At 43.3% G+C, this 14,825-nt stretch overlaps 1 protein-coding gene across 37 annotated transcripts in view; it reads left to right on the top strand.

Moving 5' to 3' along the window:
* NEDD4L (NEDD4 like E3 ubiquitin protein ligase) overlaps positions 1-14,825 on the top strand; it is a 367,516-nt gene that overhangs the window by 186,330 nt on the left and 166,361 nt on the right. For 2 of the 37 annotated variants that reach the window (XM_077974740.1, XM_077974734.1), the window contains exon 1: positions 10,116-10,355. The exons of the other annotated variants lie outside the window; for them this stretch is intronic. The gene's annotated coding sequence lies outside the window, so the exon portion shown is untranslated. Of the gene's footprint in view, positions 1-10,115; positions 10,356-14,825 lie in introns of those variants that run through there. 37 annotated transcript variants of the gene reach the window in all.

The following is a 14,825-nucleotide window of genomic DNA, read 5'->3' as shown; positions in this document are numbered from 1 at the left end:
TGTATTGATAGGGGCCACCCACTCCAGGTGAGTGGTTTCACTGTGTGTATGGCAGAGGAATGCTCTGTGTCTGGAAAAAACAAGTAACTTACCTTGAAATATTAGGAAAGCTGAAGAGTACAAGTGTCAGAGAGAAGGGGGTATTGGCAGGGAAGAGAATGAGAAGACAAGACACAGTCAGGGCCCTGTCACCCATGTGGAACTGCGGGTCCCTGGAGAGATGATGCATTTATCCCTTTTTAGAGATAAAATTTGCCATGAAAATTTGATCTTGAGCATGACACAGAACTGAAAGCTTTGATGACAAAGCCAGCATCTCAGTTTAGCAATAACCAGGTTAGGGGAAAAAAACCCAGAAACTCAGCGGTGAGATTCAGCTCAGCAATGTGGGTGGGGCAACCCACTGTCCCGCTTGGGCGGGGAGCAGCCCCAGCCACTGCATCTGCCGGATCCTAGGTTTTATCTGCTTCACAATTCAATTTCCTTTTTGTTGCGCTTGTGCACATCTATATTTGGCTTTGCTTCTTATTTTTTAAGAGAGGGGAGAAGTGTGGGCAAGGTAAAATGCAGCTTGCAAGCTCCCAAATGGCAAGTGCACCAGTTAGAGTCTAAGTGGCCTCCCAACCTCACGGTGAAATTCATTTATTCAGCAAATATGGACCAAGCCCCTCAGGGACCACTGCTCGAGATACCAGTGCAAATAGAAGAGGCCAAGGGCACATGAGGACCTGAGCCAGTGGCCTGCACAGCCGTCTGTGACCACTTACCTCTCTGCTTGCAGGGAACTTCAGCCTGGTGGAGGAGACCCATAATAGCCAAGTCAACTGATAATAGAATTAGTAGTAGTGTTGGGAGACATAAGGAAATCAGGGTAAGGCCATCAGAATTGCATGGGTGGATCGTCTTTTGAAAGACAGCACAGTTTTGTTTTCTTCTGCCATGGTATCTCCTAACATTTTCCAGTGTGTCTATTTTTGGTTAATAGGAAAGTCGTGGCTAACACTTGGTTAGTGGCTAAAAGAAGAAAAAAAAAAAAACAACTTTTAGAAACCTTTAAAAATATCATTCTTGTAGAAAACTATAAACTCTTATGTCTAGAAGGGTAAGTGGTCATTGATCTTGGAGCAGAATGAATGGATATTTCCTGGAAAAAAAAATATATCCACTCATCAAAGAGACTCAAGTCTCTTCTCATCTAATCAATATTGGAAACTAGGAATATCCACGCCTATGAAATATCCTCAAAGAGAATTAATTATTCTGCCCTCTAAGAGGTATAGCAGTTTAGACAGAGAGAAGTAAAGGCCTGAAATTGCGACTGCACCATTGAGGGCAGAAGTGCCCTTTATCTCCCAGTTTTGTCGTTTGCCAAATGCAGTTGTGTGAGACTAAGTGACCTCCAATAGCAGAGCTCTGTGTTTTCTCCCCCACCCCCAAGTCAAAATTGATTATCGCAACCCATCAAACCAGGCCTGGCAAATGATTTTTTGCAACTATAGGATAAATCCTGAGGGGGAGGGATGAATGTGAACGCATATGCAGAGCAACACAGTCATGACACCATTCTATTACTTCTTAATTTCTTAAACTTAGCACCACTGAGAATAAAGCTGTCTTTTCTGAACTTTTCAAGTGAGCAGGAGCATGAGTTCCTGTGCTGTGCTTGGGGACAAGGAAGGCTTTGGGACCTACTGTGGTCTTAAGTCTGAGCAGTGCTGATAGCCTCGGCTCACCGAGTGCTGAGCGCTGTGCTAGAGGGTGTACAAACCTCGCATCTCATGAGGCCTCACTGCTACAGCTGATAGAGATGACATCCTGTTGTTTTTAGTTGCACATGGCAGAGCTGGAAAACAAACCAGGGTGTGTCAGACTCCAGAGCGCATGCCCTCCGTGATGCTGCTGTGTTACCCTAAGTCAAGTCAACCAAGGCATCCATTTAAAAAAAAAAAATCTGATCTTTGTCAGATATTCAATTGTTATATTTCTGTTAGAGTCTGCCTTTCCAGTGAGCCATAATATATTTCCTTCAAGCGGCTACTCACAGATTTCACAAAATCAGGTGCCTGCCCTGCAGCCTGTATCTGCCTCCACGTCCCCACATCAGTCCTCCTTGCTGTGCTTCTTGTCTCTTTAGTTTTTATCATCTTCTAACACTGTGAACTTTAGTAATTTATTCGGTATTGTTTGCTACCTGTCTCCCCTGGAAGGTAGGGAGTTTTGTCCGTTTTCTTCCCTGGCACATCTCAGATGCCTAAAACAACCATGCCAGACATGTAGTGAGAATTTGTTGAATGAAGAAATAGGAGAAGAGAAGCAGACCGCGGAGCCTTAGGAGGGTCTGTGTAAAGGAGTCTCCAGGCGGTCTTCCTGGGGGTGTCCTGAAGGACCGCGTGATCCTAATTTCGGTCAGTGTGGAGGCTGTGGTTTCTTCTGAGCTGTCAGTATTTGGAGGTGAGTTGTCCGCAGGTCACCTTACCCCACCTTTACGCATTAGTAAGATGGAATTCGCTGGGTGGCTCGTAGGACTGTGCGGTCAGTCTAATTACCAGACGTCTCTGCATGCTCTGTCTAAGGGCTGGAGTCTGCTTTCCTTGCTTCTCTTCTAGAAAGAGGTCCACCAGGGATTAGCCTTGTGCAGTTCCACCTGTTGCTCATTGACCCAGTGAGTGTTTTACCCACTGTGGGTTTTTCCTACCTAATTGCCCCTCTGGTTTTCAGTGTTCAACATGCTGCAGTTACATGTTCTGCTGTGGTTTTACTTAGCTTAATCCTTTATTAATTGCCTCTTGTTCAAACTCCCTAAGAGCAGATTATCCTTCTCTTTCAGCTTCTGCTCCATTGCTATTGAACTTCTTTTTTTCAGTCATGACATCAGAAAAATAACCAAGTGAGAGTTTGATGATAATAGCAAGTAAGGCTATTTTATTTCTATCCAATTTACCCCAAATTTAAGCAGTATTACACCTTAAAATAATAGAGCTGGCTCTTGCCCAGCATATGAAAGCTATATGCTTCATGACAGACAGATATTTTCCAGTATCTACTTACCATAAATCTCAAGATTTACCCTACCCCACTCCAGCCATTACCCCCTTTCCCATTTGCCTAACCTGCCCAAGGGCCATCTCAGTGCCCTGTAAAGCAATCTTTGTTGCAGACCCACTGCATGACTGGAATGTGATGCACACAAGTGACCAAGGCATGGCCCTGTTCACAAGGAGCTTCCAGACCGATAGCAGAAATGGACACAGAAGTAAACAACTGCACCACTGATAGGCTTCTGCCAACAGGAGTGGAGCTTGAGGGCCAGGAAGCCTTCCCAGAGGCACTGGAGCTTGTTTTAACATGATGTGCATGCCGGGTCGGGGCAGGGCGTTTCTAGCAGAGGAGAAAGCATGCTGTGCTCTGAGAACTAAAAGTCATAGTCGCTCCACTTGGCAACATGTATAAGGCACATGGAAGATGGCACTGGAGGGGCATGCAGGGGCCCGAGCTGGGCAGACCATGTATGCCACAATAGTTTGTTGTAGGTTACAAAGAACCAGTGCAGAGTGGATGAAGCTTAGGCTATTTGGTTAGTAATTTGGCTGCATTGACAAGATATGGAAAACAGGAGATTGGGACTTTCCGTGATTTTTATCCTCAAGGTGCTTAATCAATGAGGTTGGGATGGCCGGAGGGGCCCTCATTTGCTTGCCTGGTGCTCAAGCCTGAGGTCTTGGTCTTTAATAGTCAGGGAGGTGTGTGTGGAGGCAGGGTGTGAGCTCCCTCCAAGGAAAGCTGTTGCGTGAAAAGAGGCCCAGGATGAGCGTTGGGGAGTATCCACATACAACTTGATATTCCTAAGGTCTCAGTTCTTTATGGGAGAGCCCATGCACCCTTCCACACTTGGAATTCTTTGCAAAGTGAGTGGTATTCGAGCTTCTTTAGTCTTGCTACTCCCACCAGCTGTATTGGCATCACCAGGGAGCTTGTTAGAAATGCAGGTTCTTGAGGTGCAGCTCACACCTACCCAATCAGACTATATTTTAACCAGATCCCAGGCAATCCCTGTGCACATGAAGTGCTAGAACACTGCTCTGCGGTGAAACGACTTTGCTAACCATGGAAGAGGGTGATTTTTTTCCCCTTCTCCTTTTGTGTTTTTTTGTAGGACCTATTTACTTTTTAGAATTTTTTCAGAATTATAGACTGCAGAATATATACAGTGTCAATGCATTAGCAATTAATAAGTGATGTTTGGCTAGAATACATAGTTGTCTCCACGCAAATGCCATTTCTTACACTGAGATGGCACATGTCTGGTTAGGGTTTGGGCTCGCTTGTGAGGAGCCACGCAGCAGGCAGGCATGCTCCCAGGACGTTGGTTGCTGAGGTCTCAAACTGCTGCCCAGCATAGCGGATGGCACGGTGGCAAAGTCTCCCTGTGCACCCTCACATTGCCTGCAGTAATCTATCACACTTTTTGTCCCCTAAAGACCTAGTTTGGGGGGCACTCATGTCTCCGTTTGTGCTGATGCTCGCTGCATCCCCAGGTGGCACTTACTTAATATAATTGTCATTGCTCTTTAATATTATCTCATTCCACATCAGCTGCACAAAAATTTGAGGTTAATTACAACAAATGTTTTCTCAATCATTATTATTGAGAGCTGTTTAATAGTTTATTTGGTGTGTGAAGATTCATATCTAGATTGAGGCTTATACATCTTCATTTAAGGAAAGCTTTTTTGGGCCGGGCGCGGTGGCTTACGCCTGTAATCCCAACATTTTGGGAGGCTGAGGCGGGCGGATCACAAGGTCAGGAGATCAAGACTATCCTGGCCAACATGGTGAAAACCCATCTCTACTAAAAATACAAAAATTAGCTGGGCATGGTGGCGGGCACCTGTAGTCCCAGCTACTCGGGAGGCTGAGGCAAGAGAATTGCTTGAACCCAGGAGGCAGAGGTTGCAGTGAGCCGAGATCGTGCCACCACATTCCAGCCTGGACGACAGAGTGAGACTCTGTCTCAAAAAAAAAAAAAAAAAAAAAAAAAAAAAGCTTTTCAGGTTGGAAAAATATCAACAGCAGACATACAAAAGCATGAAAAATGACACTAAGAATGTAAGCAACTGGAAACAAAAATTATAATGGTGCATAGTGAGCTGAAGATTCATTTTTAAATGTGAACTCCACTTTCAATTTGTAAGTGATTACCAACAGCCTCATCAGGGTTTCTGGAATTAAATGTTTTATTATTTTCTCCCAAAGTTAGTCCTCAAACATTAGTATTTCTTGTGTCCTTTTGATTTGAATATTTGTTTTTAACTAAACACAAGGGTATCAGCTCTATAAGTCAGTTAATATGTTTATGCTTTTAGTTAATCAAAAGTGATTCATGATTTCAGTTTTTGGTGTCAGGTAATGTGCAGAAATGAGGTTCACTGTGAAACTTCTTCTTTTTTTTTTAAATCATTTTATTGTTTCTTTGAGTGTATGTGAGTGTACACTATGCAAAATGACCCTATGTTTCCTACATTATAGAGAGAGGAAAATGAAACAAGTTCAAGAAAATTTGTGGAAAATAAATTCTGCATCTAGTTATTCATTATCAGGTATGAGATTACAGGCATGAGCCACTGTGCCTGGTGACCTCATTTGAACTCACTTACCTCTGTGAGGACCCTGTTTCCAAAGAAGGTCAACATTCTGAGGTGTCATTGTCAGGTATGAGGTAAACACACTGAGAGTACCACATTTTGGCAACTCAAGACAGGACTATTTTCCAAACATGTAACCCTGGGAAGAAGGTAACCTATCATAGTGTTTGTTAAGAAGTCAAGCAACCAAGAAATGTTAATTGAAGGCCTGTTTTGTACAAGGTTGCATGGAAAAGACACACTAGCGTAAGACACGGACAGTGGCCCTGAGTGATGTGCAGCCGGTTTAGGCGAATTAAGATTTACATACTTGAAAAGGGACAAACAAGTCTGGACATGGTGACTCATACCTGTAATCCCAGCACTGAGGGAGGTGGAGGCAGGAGGATCCCTTGAGGCCAGGAGTTCACAACCGGCCTGGGCAACATGGGAAAACCCCTGTCTCTACAAAAGTTAAAAAAAATTAGCCATGTGTGGCGGCATGGCTATAGTCCCAACTACTCACAGGGGCTGAGGTGGGAGAATCGCTTGAGCCCAGGAGATCAAAGCTGCAGAGATTGCGCCGCTGCACTCCAGCCTGGGTGGCAAAGCGAGACCCTATCTCAAAAAAAAAAAAAAGAAAGGAACAAACAACACAGACACAACAGTCCATGGAAAAGGGAGTGGTCTAAGTATTCAGACTGTAGGAATTCAGAAAGTGGAGAGGCTGATTATTATGGGGTGCTTCATCCTGCAGAAATGAGGGAAAGAAGGTGCTGGCTGCCTAGAGCCTGGGAAGAATCAAAGATTTCCAAGGATATAGGGAAAAAGCGTGAAGGATGAGCAAATAGACACCAGTGCTGAACCCCCTGAAAACTGGGAAGATACTAGATTGACCTATTTGGAAAACCAAACAGATGTGGCTGTTATTGACAAGTGTTTTTTTGTTTTTGTTTTGTTTTGAGACAGAGTCTCGCTCAGTCGCCCAGGCTGGAGTGCCGTGAGTTGATCTTGGCTCCCTGCAACCTCCGCTTCCAGGTTCAAGCAGTTCTCCTACCCCAGCCTCCCAAGTAACTGGGATTACAGGCATGAGCCACCACGCCCAGCTAATTTTTTGTATTTTTAGTAGAGATGGGGCTTCACCATGTTGGCCAGGCTGGTCTCGAACTCCTGAGCTCAGATGATCCACTTGCCTCAGCTTCCCAGGGTGTTGAGATTACAGGCATGAGCCACTGTGCCTGGCCGACAAGTGGTTTAAATTGGATTCTCCATTTCCCACCTAATAGAAAGTCAGAAGCATAGGGCAAAAGTAAAGGAAGGACCCTGTGTTCTGCTGGTTAAATATTACAGAGGTCTGACTCCATGGCTATTACAGGAGAGGTGCATTTTCTTCTATGTAAAGTCTCTTAATGTGTCCCCTGTGCCTTTACCCCATGATTATTTCGCACATTTTTCTCCAGGGTCACAGGGACCGGGAGAAACGTACACCCATAAAACAATGTCATCTAGAGGCAAAGACTTGCAGTGCTCAAGCATGCGCCCTGTCGAGGTGGGGCAGGGTGTGTAGGAACAACACTCTACTAATTATTACAGAGCCTGCCCTGAGCTCTCTGTAGAAGTCCTTCGATATCCAGTCTAACACACACAGTAACTTAAGAGAGGATTTTTAAAAATCAAAAGGCCCTCAGCTTTGTATTGGATTTAACCCGGCTGAGATCCCTGAGATCCAAATATAATAACATGTCCTTTTTGGATGAATCAGACACAAGGAAAAATCTCCAGTGTGTGTCCAGCTTTAGAGATGTAGTAATGGATTCCAGAGTTCACACTGGTGGGCCAGCCAAGACTTTTCATGCTGATGTGGGCTTCATTCTTTCTATAAACTCCCTTTCTTCTTGACAGTGTGTGGGCCCAGGGGTTCCAAACATGGGTACCTGCCGTACATTGATCTGTGTAACTGGGGAAAATACACATCCTGTGGCACCCATGTGTCAGGATATAGGGGCATCACCGTAATATAGCCCTTTTTCTCTGGATTACAGTTTTTTCTTTCTGTGATCACACAATTGTTTTATCCTCGCTTAAAAATTTCATTTTAAGAAGCCTTTGGGGTATAGTGCAGCCCTCAGAATAACAGAAAAGTCAGGTGTCTGGTGGTTTGTTTGCACGTTTAATAGACTTGAAGATAAAATCTCTAAACATTTATTTTGCAAGTTGTTTTTCTGAGAGTTGAGGGGAAACTTTTGCCCTTTGGTCTCCCTGAGGAATTCTAGGATTTCACAGGTAGGCGTGTGTTTTGGACTGCAGGCTGAATGTGGTTGGCAGGGTGGCATGAGGAGGGCACATATTTTAAGCGTTCTTAGGGCAGGTCCATGATCCCTTACCTGCCATTCCAAAGTCCCAAAAGCCCTGAAAACCAAAGACATCTTTGTAGGTTTGTAGGAAATTGATTTGAGAGCAAAACCTGATGTGAACAGATTTGAGAGTATTCTAGGCATCATGTATAACACTTCATTCAACCCTTTGTGCCTCTTGCCTCACAGATACTAACATTCACTTATGGGCCCTCCCCCAGCCCCTACTGGGGATGCTATGCAATAATTGGAATAATCAAAATAATAATAATAATAATATTTGGAATAATCACTGAGTCATTGTATTAGTCCATTTTCATGCTGCTGGTAAAGATATACCCAAGACTGGGTCATTTATAAAGAAAAAGAGGTTTAATGTACTCAATTCCACATGGCTGGGGAGGCCTCACAATCATGGTAGAAGGCAAAAGGCACATCTTACATGGCGGCAGACAAGAGAGAAATGAAAGCCAAGGGAAAGGGGAAACCCTGTATAAAATCATCAGATCTCTTGAGACTTATTCACTATCACAAGGATGGGTAAAACTGCCCTCTCCCCATTCAATTATCTCCCACTGGGTCCCTCCCACAACACATGGGAATTTTAGGAGCTACAATTTAAGATGACATTTGGGTGGGAACACAGCCAAACCATACCAATCATCTTTCTAAAGTGAGAAAAAAAGTCAGAATTCTGTAACACATTTGTTCCCAAGGGTTTCCAAAAAAGGCTGGCTTTAATGGAGTATTAGTTTGCTAGGGCTGCCATGACAAAGCCCTGTGAACTAGGTGGCTAACAACAGAAATTTATTTTCTATCAGTTTTGGAGTCCAGAAATCTGAAATTAAGAGTCAGCAGGATTCTGCTGTCTCTGAGCCCTACAGGAATATCCTGTCTTGCTCTTCTAGCTTGTGAGGTTTGCCAGCAGTGCTCTGTGTTCCTTGGCCTGTAAATGACCATCTTCTTGTTGTGTCTTCACATCATCTTTCCTCTGTGCCTGTTTGTTTCTGTGTCTACCTTTCCCCTGTTCATAAGAACACCAGTCATATTGGATCAGGGCTCAACCTAATGACCTCATTTCATTCATTCATTCATTCATTCATTCATTCATTCATTCATACTTTTAAAAATGTTTTTTTCTTTTTTTTTCTTCCTTTCTCCCTCCCTTCCCCCCTTCTCCTTCCCCTTCCTCCCTCCTTCTCTCCCTCTCTCCCTCCGTTCCTCCCTCCCTCCCTCCTTTCCTTCCTCAGGGTCTTGCTCTGTCACCTAAGCTGGAGTACAGTGGCATGATCATGGCTCACTACAGCCTCAACCTCCCTGGCCTAAGCAATCCTCTCACCTCAGCCTCTTGAGTAGCTGGGACCATGGGTGTGTGCCACCATGCCTGGCTCAGTTTAAAAAAAAAAAAATTCGTGGAGATAGTGTCTCACTATGTTGCCCAGGCTGGTTTCAAACTACTGAGGTCAAGGGATCCTCCTGGTCTCAGCCTCCCAAAGGGGCGAGATTACAGGCATGAGCCACTGCCTGGTGACCTCATTTGAACTCGATTACCTCTGTGAAGACCCTGTTTCCAAAGAAGGTCACATTCTGAAATACTGGGAGGACATAGTTCCCCATCTTATGAGATAGAGAATGGGTCAAGATGAGCTGTTCCATTCTTTGTTTGTGTTCAGGCCAGTGCCAAGTTCAAGGTCTTTGCTTCAGGGCTTTCCTGGTGCCCCTGGGAATGTATGTCAGCAACAGCTGTGTCACTGAATGGGTGTCACCTGGGGCTGCCTGTTTAGATATTAGAAGCTGCCACATCCCCTGTTAACTCCATGTGAGGGAGGAATCCCTTCCGTCTGACAATTTTGCCTGTGAGAATCAAGTCAGATTTTGCATGTGAACTGAGCTGAGTGTAGAATAAGTTCCCAAGATACTTCTGGCACCATTGTTACTCCCCCACTGAGAAGCCTAGAATGTGTTCAAAGATTGTACAGGAAGGGCTTAGGACAGAGCTCGGCTCATACAAACACTCAGTGGCAAAGAGGTTGATGCTTAAGTACACAGGAAGTGTTTACCAGTGCACGTAATTGTACACCAGTGAGCTCCACCATGCAATTTACTGTCTGTCCGGTACACTGACCCTGTGGGGCCCACTCTCGGTGTGGCACTGCTAACAGGTTTTATTGTTGCTTACTCATTTGAATAGTGTCTCCTTTGGCTAGACCTTTGTCCTGAGCACTGGACACACATAGGTGCTCAGCGGCATCCCTCTCTGCAATGCAAAAGGAATACCGTGTGCCTGTGTATGCCCAGCTCTAGTCCTGGCATCCCAGGAGCATACGATGACAGAAGAAGTGAAGTCCTGGGAACCAGTGACTGCCAGAATTAATTAAAAGTAAGCGTCTTTTTTTCCCTGGTTAGTTAATCCGGGCTGAATTCCCTGAGTAGTTCCTGCCATTAGAACTTGCTCTCTTTTTCAGTTAGACACAGCTCAGTGTTGCCTCCATTTTGACATCATGATCATAGTTCCTGGGCTTGGCCAGAACTGTTTTCTTTTTGATCGCAAGGACATGGGTGAGACTGGTCAAGGAATTGACTTTCAGGGTTCCAAGGGAATAATTAGTTCAGAAGTCTGTCCCTATACTTGTTTTCCAGTGCAATCTGTGTCTCTGTGGGTGTTTTTTGTTTTTGTTTTTGTTTTTGTTTTTAAGGCTGTGTACTTTATAAATTGGAAATAGAAGGAGCCAATTTATTACAAAAAGAATAAAATATAATTAAACAATTAAAAGTATGTGTGTATAGCCGGGCATGGTGGCTCACATCTGTAATCCCAGCTACTTGGGAGGCTGAGGCAGGAGAATCGCTTGAACCCGGGAGGCAGAGGTTGCAGTGAACCGAGATTGTGCCACTGCACTCCAGCCTGGGCGAGAGAGTGAGACTCCATCTCAAAAATAAGTAAAAATAAAAATAAAAATGTGTCTTTGGCCAAGTGTAGGGGCTCACACCTGTGATCCCAGCAGTTTGGGAGGCAGAGACAGGAAGATCGCCTGAGGCTAGGAGTTTGAGACCAACCTGGGCAACATAGTGAGACCTCGTCTCTACAAAACATTTTTAAAATTTAGCCACGCATGATGGTGCATGTCTGTAGTCCCAGCTACTCAGGAGGCTGAGGTGGGAGGATTGTTTGAGCCTAGGAGGTTGAGGCTGCAGTGAGCCATGATCTTGCCACTGCACTCCAGCCTGGGTGACAGAGCAAGACCCTGTCTCAAAAAAAGAAAAAAAAAGAGAATGTTTTATGAAGTGCTGGTTGGCTTAACGTTTCTTCTTCTAACCATGAGGGAAGTAGGTGGGCTGTTCTGGTCACTCAGTGTCCTCCCAGACTCACTCTTGAGAGGAAACATTCACTGACTGACGTGATTGTATCTTGGAATTTTTTTCTTTGCCTCTTGGTTTCACAGCCATTCCTTTTCTTTCACACATCCATGAAAGGGAGGCTGTAAGATCCTCCTTGTCAGGGTTGTTGTAGGGATGAGCGATGATGTCTGTGAGGCACCAGGCACGGTGCTGGCACCCAGAAGCTGCTTAACGATCCTGGAAGTTATGACCATTGCTCATAGTTTTTCCTACATTTCAGATCATCCTTAAATAATTGTCATTGGCTGGGCGCTGCAGCTCACGCTTGTAATCCCAGCACTTTGGGAGGCCACGGTGGACGGATCACCTGAGGTCATGAGTTCAAGACTAGCCTAACCAACATGGAGAAACCCTGTCTCTACTAAAAATACAAAATTAGCCTGGCGTACAGGCGCATGACTGTAATCCCAGCTACTCGGGAGGCTGAGGCAAGAGAATCGCTTGAACCTGGGAGGCAGAGGTTATGGTGAGCCAAGATTGTGCCATTGCACTCCAACCTGGGCACCAAGCGCGAAACTCCATCTCAAATAATAATAATAACAACAACAATAATGATTGTCATTTATCAGCTTCTTTGAGCTCTTAATATATATAGCCAAGTTTCACAAAGGTACAATCTGCATTAGAAACACTGTTGTCCGATTTTGGTTCCTCTGGAGGAGGGGTAGATGGCCTCTTTGTGGGCAGGGTCTGTGTCTGTTTACCTCTATTCCCCGCCCCACACTTTGGTGCCCACCACAGTCCGTTGTGTATGGTGGACACTCCTTGACTATTCAAGGAATAAAATCCATTGTGAAACAGTTTCCAAAAAGGGAACAGTTTTTGTTTCCCTCTTTCCTTATAGCCTTAGGAGTTGCTATCTCTCTTGGCTCTATTATTAATAGCATAAAAGAAAGAGCTGGTTTCTTAACCTCTGGTAGTTGCACATATATGGAGAAAAGGCACAGTAGAATATGCTGGCAATAAAGACAAGTCACAGATTGTCATTTTCTTTGGTGACTGAATGGATATTTCGGTAATTTATAGGTGAAACTTTCCTTTTTGTAACTTCCACTGAACAACATTTTTACTACCAAAAGATAAGGGAACAAATTTTTTTAACAAACTATTTAAGCTTAAATATTTAAATATTTTTATTAGTCACCACATATTAGCAAAGTACATATTTTATTAGCACATATTTTATTAGTCAACACATGTATACACAGCTCTGATGATCTCTATGTAGATGCCTACATAGATAGCTATATAGTTATCATCAGAGCTATGTATATATGTGTTAGAGATAGATGCACATACAGTTGCTCCCTGGCTCCCAGGGGTCTCTGTGACCCAACCAAGGTTGGGACCCTCAAGTGACTAGTTATGGATGGCAAGGGGGCTGCAAGGCCAGAGTTGGTCCTGGCTAGAGATTTCAAGACTTGAGTGGCTGGGAAGGTTTTAGAATGCAGGTAAACCACTAGTTGCTCCAAACAACAAAACCATCATAACGGAAGTATCCAAAAGTGTGTTTTGCCGGCAGCTTCAGAGACTATGCCTGAGCAATAAAGTTTAATGTATTTTTTAGCTGCTTAGGTGAAGAATGCATTTGACTGTAATCTAAACCATTAATCTCTTATATTTGCTGGAAAATTGTACATACTTAATAGTGGCTCATTGCCAGTATTGGTGATTAGTGATGTATTTTAAAATACGCTTCTGCCTTTCAGTAAATCTTGGGCTGAAAGATATGTACATTTTGTTTTCAAAAATTTTCAGTAGTCATCTACTTAAGTCAATTTTCTGGGCAAACAAAATATTTGAAGCCCTTTAGGGTTTGTTATTGAGATGTGGGCTGGCCATGAAATTACAGGGTTCAGTACCTCATTTAAGTGTAACTATTATTAGTTTTTTTGTACCTTTTTTACACTCATAAAAGTAGTACTTGCTCACAGTAGAAACTTAATACAAACCATAAATGACAAAATAATTTGTAAACATCATCTAGAGAGAATGACTATTAACATTTTAGCCTTCTTTTCCTTAATTACTTTCATATATATGTATATTTGAATTAATCACATTTTTAGATCCTGCTTATTTCTTAATGTTATGCCATGATTTTCTCTTATGTTAAAATATTATTAGAAAACATGGTTTTAGTGGTTTATAATATTCTAGTATATGATTGTACCATAATTTATTTAATTGTTTCCCAATTATTGGCCTGGAAGTTTGCTTCTAATTTTTTCTTATTATATATGATGCTGTAATGAGTATCTTTTACCAGTAAATATTTTCCTGCCTCTCTGGTAAAGATTCCTTCTTTGGGATTCCTTCTTCGGGATTAATCCTTAGAAATAAATTTGATGAATCAAAGGGGGTCCACTCTTTGAATGCTTCTGATACTTTTGCCATGTTGTTTCCCAGAAAAGTTGTAATAATTATTCCTTCCGGTAGCAGAGTGTTAAATGTCTGCCTCTCTTTAGAAAGTATTACCTTTTTTTCAATCTTTGACAATTTGTTAGATAAAAACTTCAGTTTCAGTATTATTGCATGTATTCATGTATATTTTTCTTCTCACACATTCTAGATTTTTTCTATATTGTTTATAAATGTTTTGTAACTGTTAATTGCTTTATTGAGGATATACATTATTATGTAACACTTGATGGTAACAGTAAAAGTGGAAAAGAATGAGGAAACCTTCAACAAAACAAGTTGTCATGAACAAACTGGGTTTTGCAGTGCAACTTTCTCTGGGTTAGCTGAATCTTCAGTGTGTCAGGTAGTCAAAAGAAATTTGCTGTATGGTGCTGTGAAATATGCTGCATCCATGAGCCCTCTGCTCTTTACCCACAGGGAGCAAAGACACAGTCTTTGTGCAAGCGGTCCCAGCGCTGTATTGAGCATCTTCCTTTTACCGCAAAGAATTATTGCTTCCTTTGGTTAAGATTGGGATGCCCCTCAGGAGGCACAGTTGAAAAATGAAGACCTTTCTCGTTGTTCTTCTGATATCCAAGTATCTTGCAAGAACACCTCTGTAGCAGGTAGACAAGGCAGGGTGGCATTGCAATCTGGCTGCAGACTGAGTGTAATCCCCTTTGACGTTTTGCCCCTTGGAGGCAACTCCTGCCCTCCCCTCTCCCCTTACGACCCTGCCCCCTTAAAATATGTGGAGCTCAGCAGACTGTTTATGCTGATAAAAATGAGCAAAGAATAGGCGTGAAGGAACATGGAACACTTCAGTGAATCAAATGGAGAGGGTTAAGCATTACCCCAGTAATGATTGGGCAGGAGGACTGTCCTTGTGGAGTGTGTCCCAAAAGGGGTGAGCAATGGAGCAAACCCAGAAAATCTCATTCTCAACTCTCCCTGACAGATGACCTCGTCTGCACTGTCTTTTGCTTCATGGTGATGAAGGTGGAATAAGACCCTTGAATAATATTTCCATCTCTGAATTCTTTAAACC

This window comes from Macaca mulatta, chromosome 18, assembly GCF_049350105.2.
Source record: "Macaca mulatta isolate MMU2019108-1 chromosome 18, T2T-MMU8v2.0, whole genome shotgun sequence".
NCBI classification, from domain to species: Eukaryota; Metazoa; Chordata; class Mammalia; order Primates; family Cercopithecidae; genus Macaca; species Macaca mulatta.
Note: the sequence above shows the minus strand (reverse complement) of the source record. Positions and strands in the feature narration are given on the sequence as shown.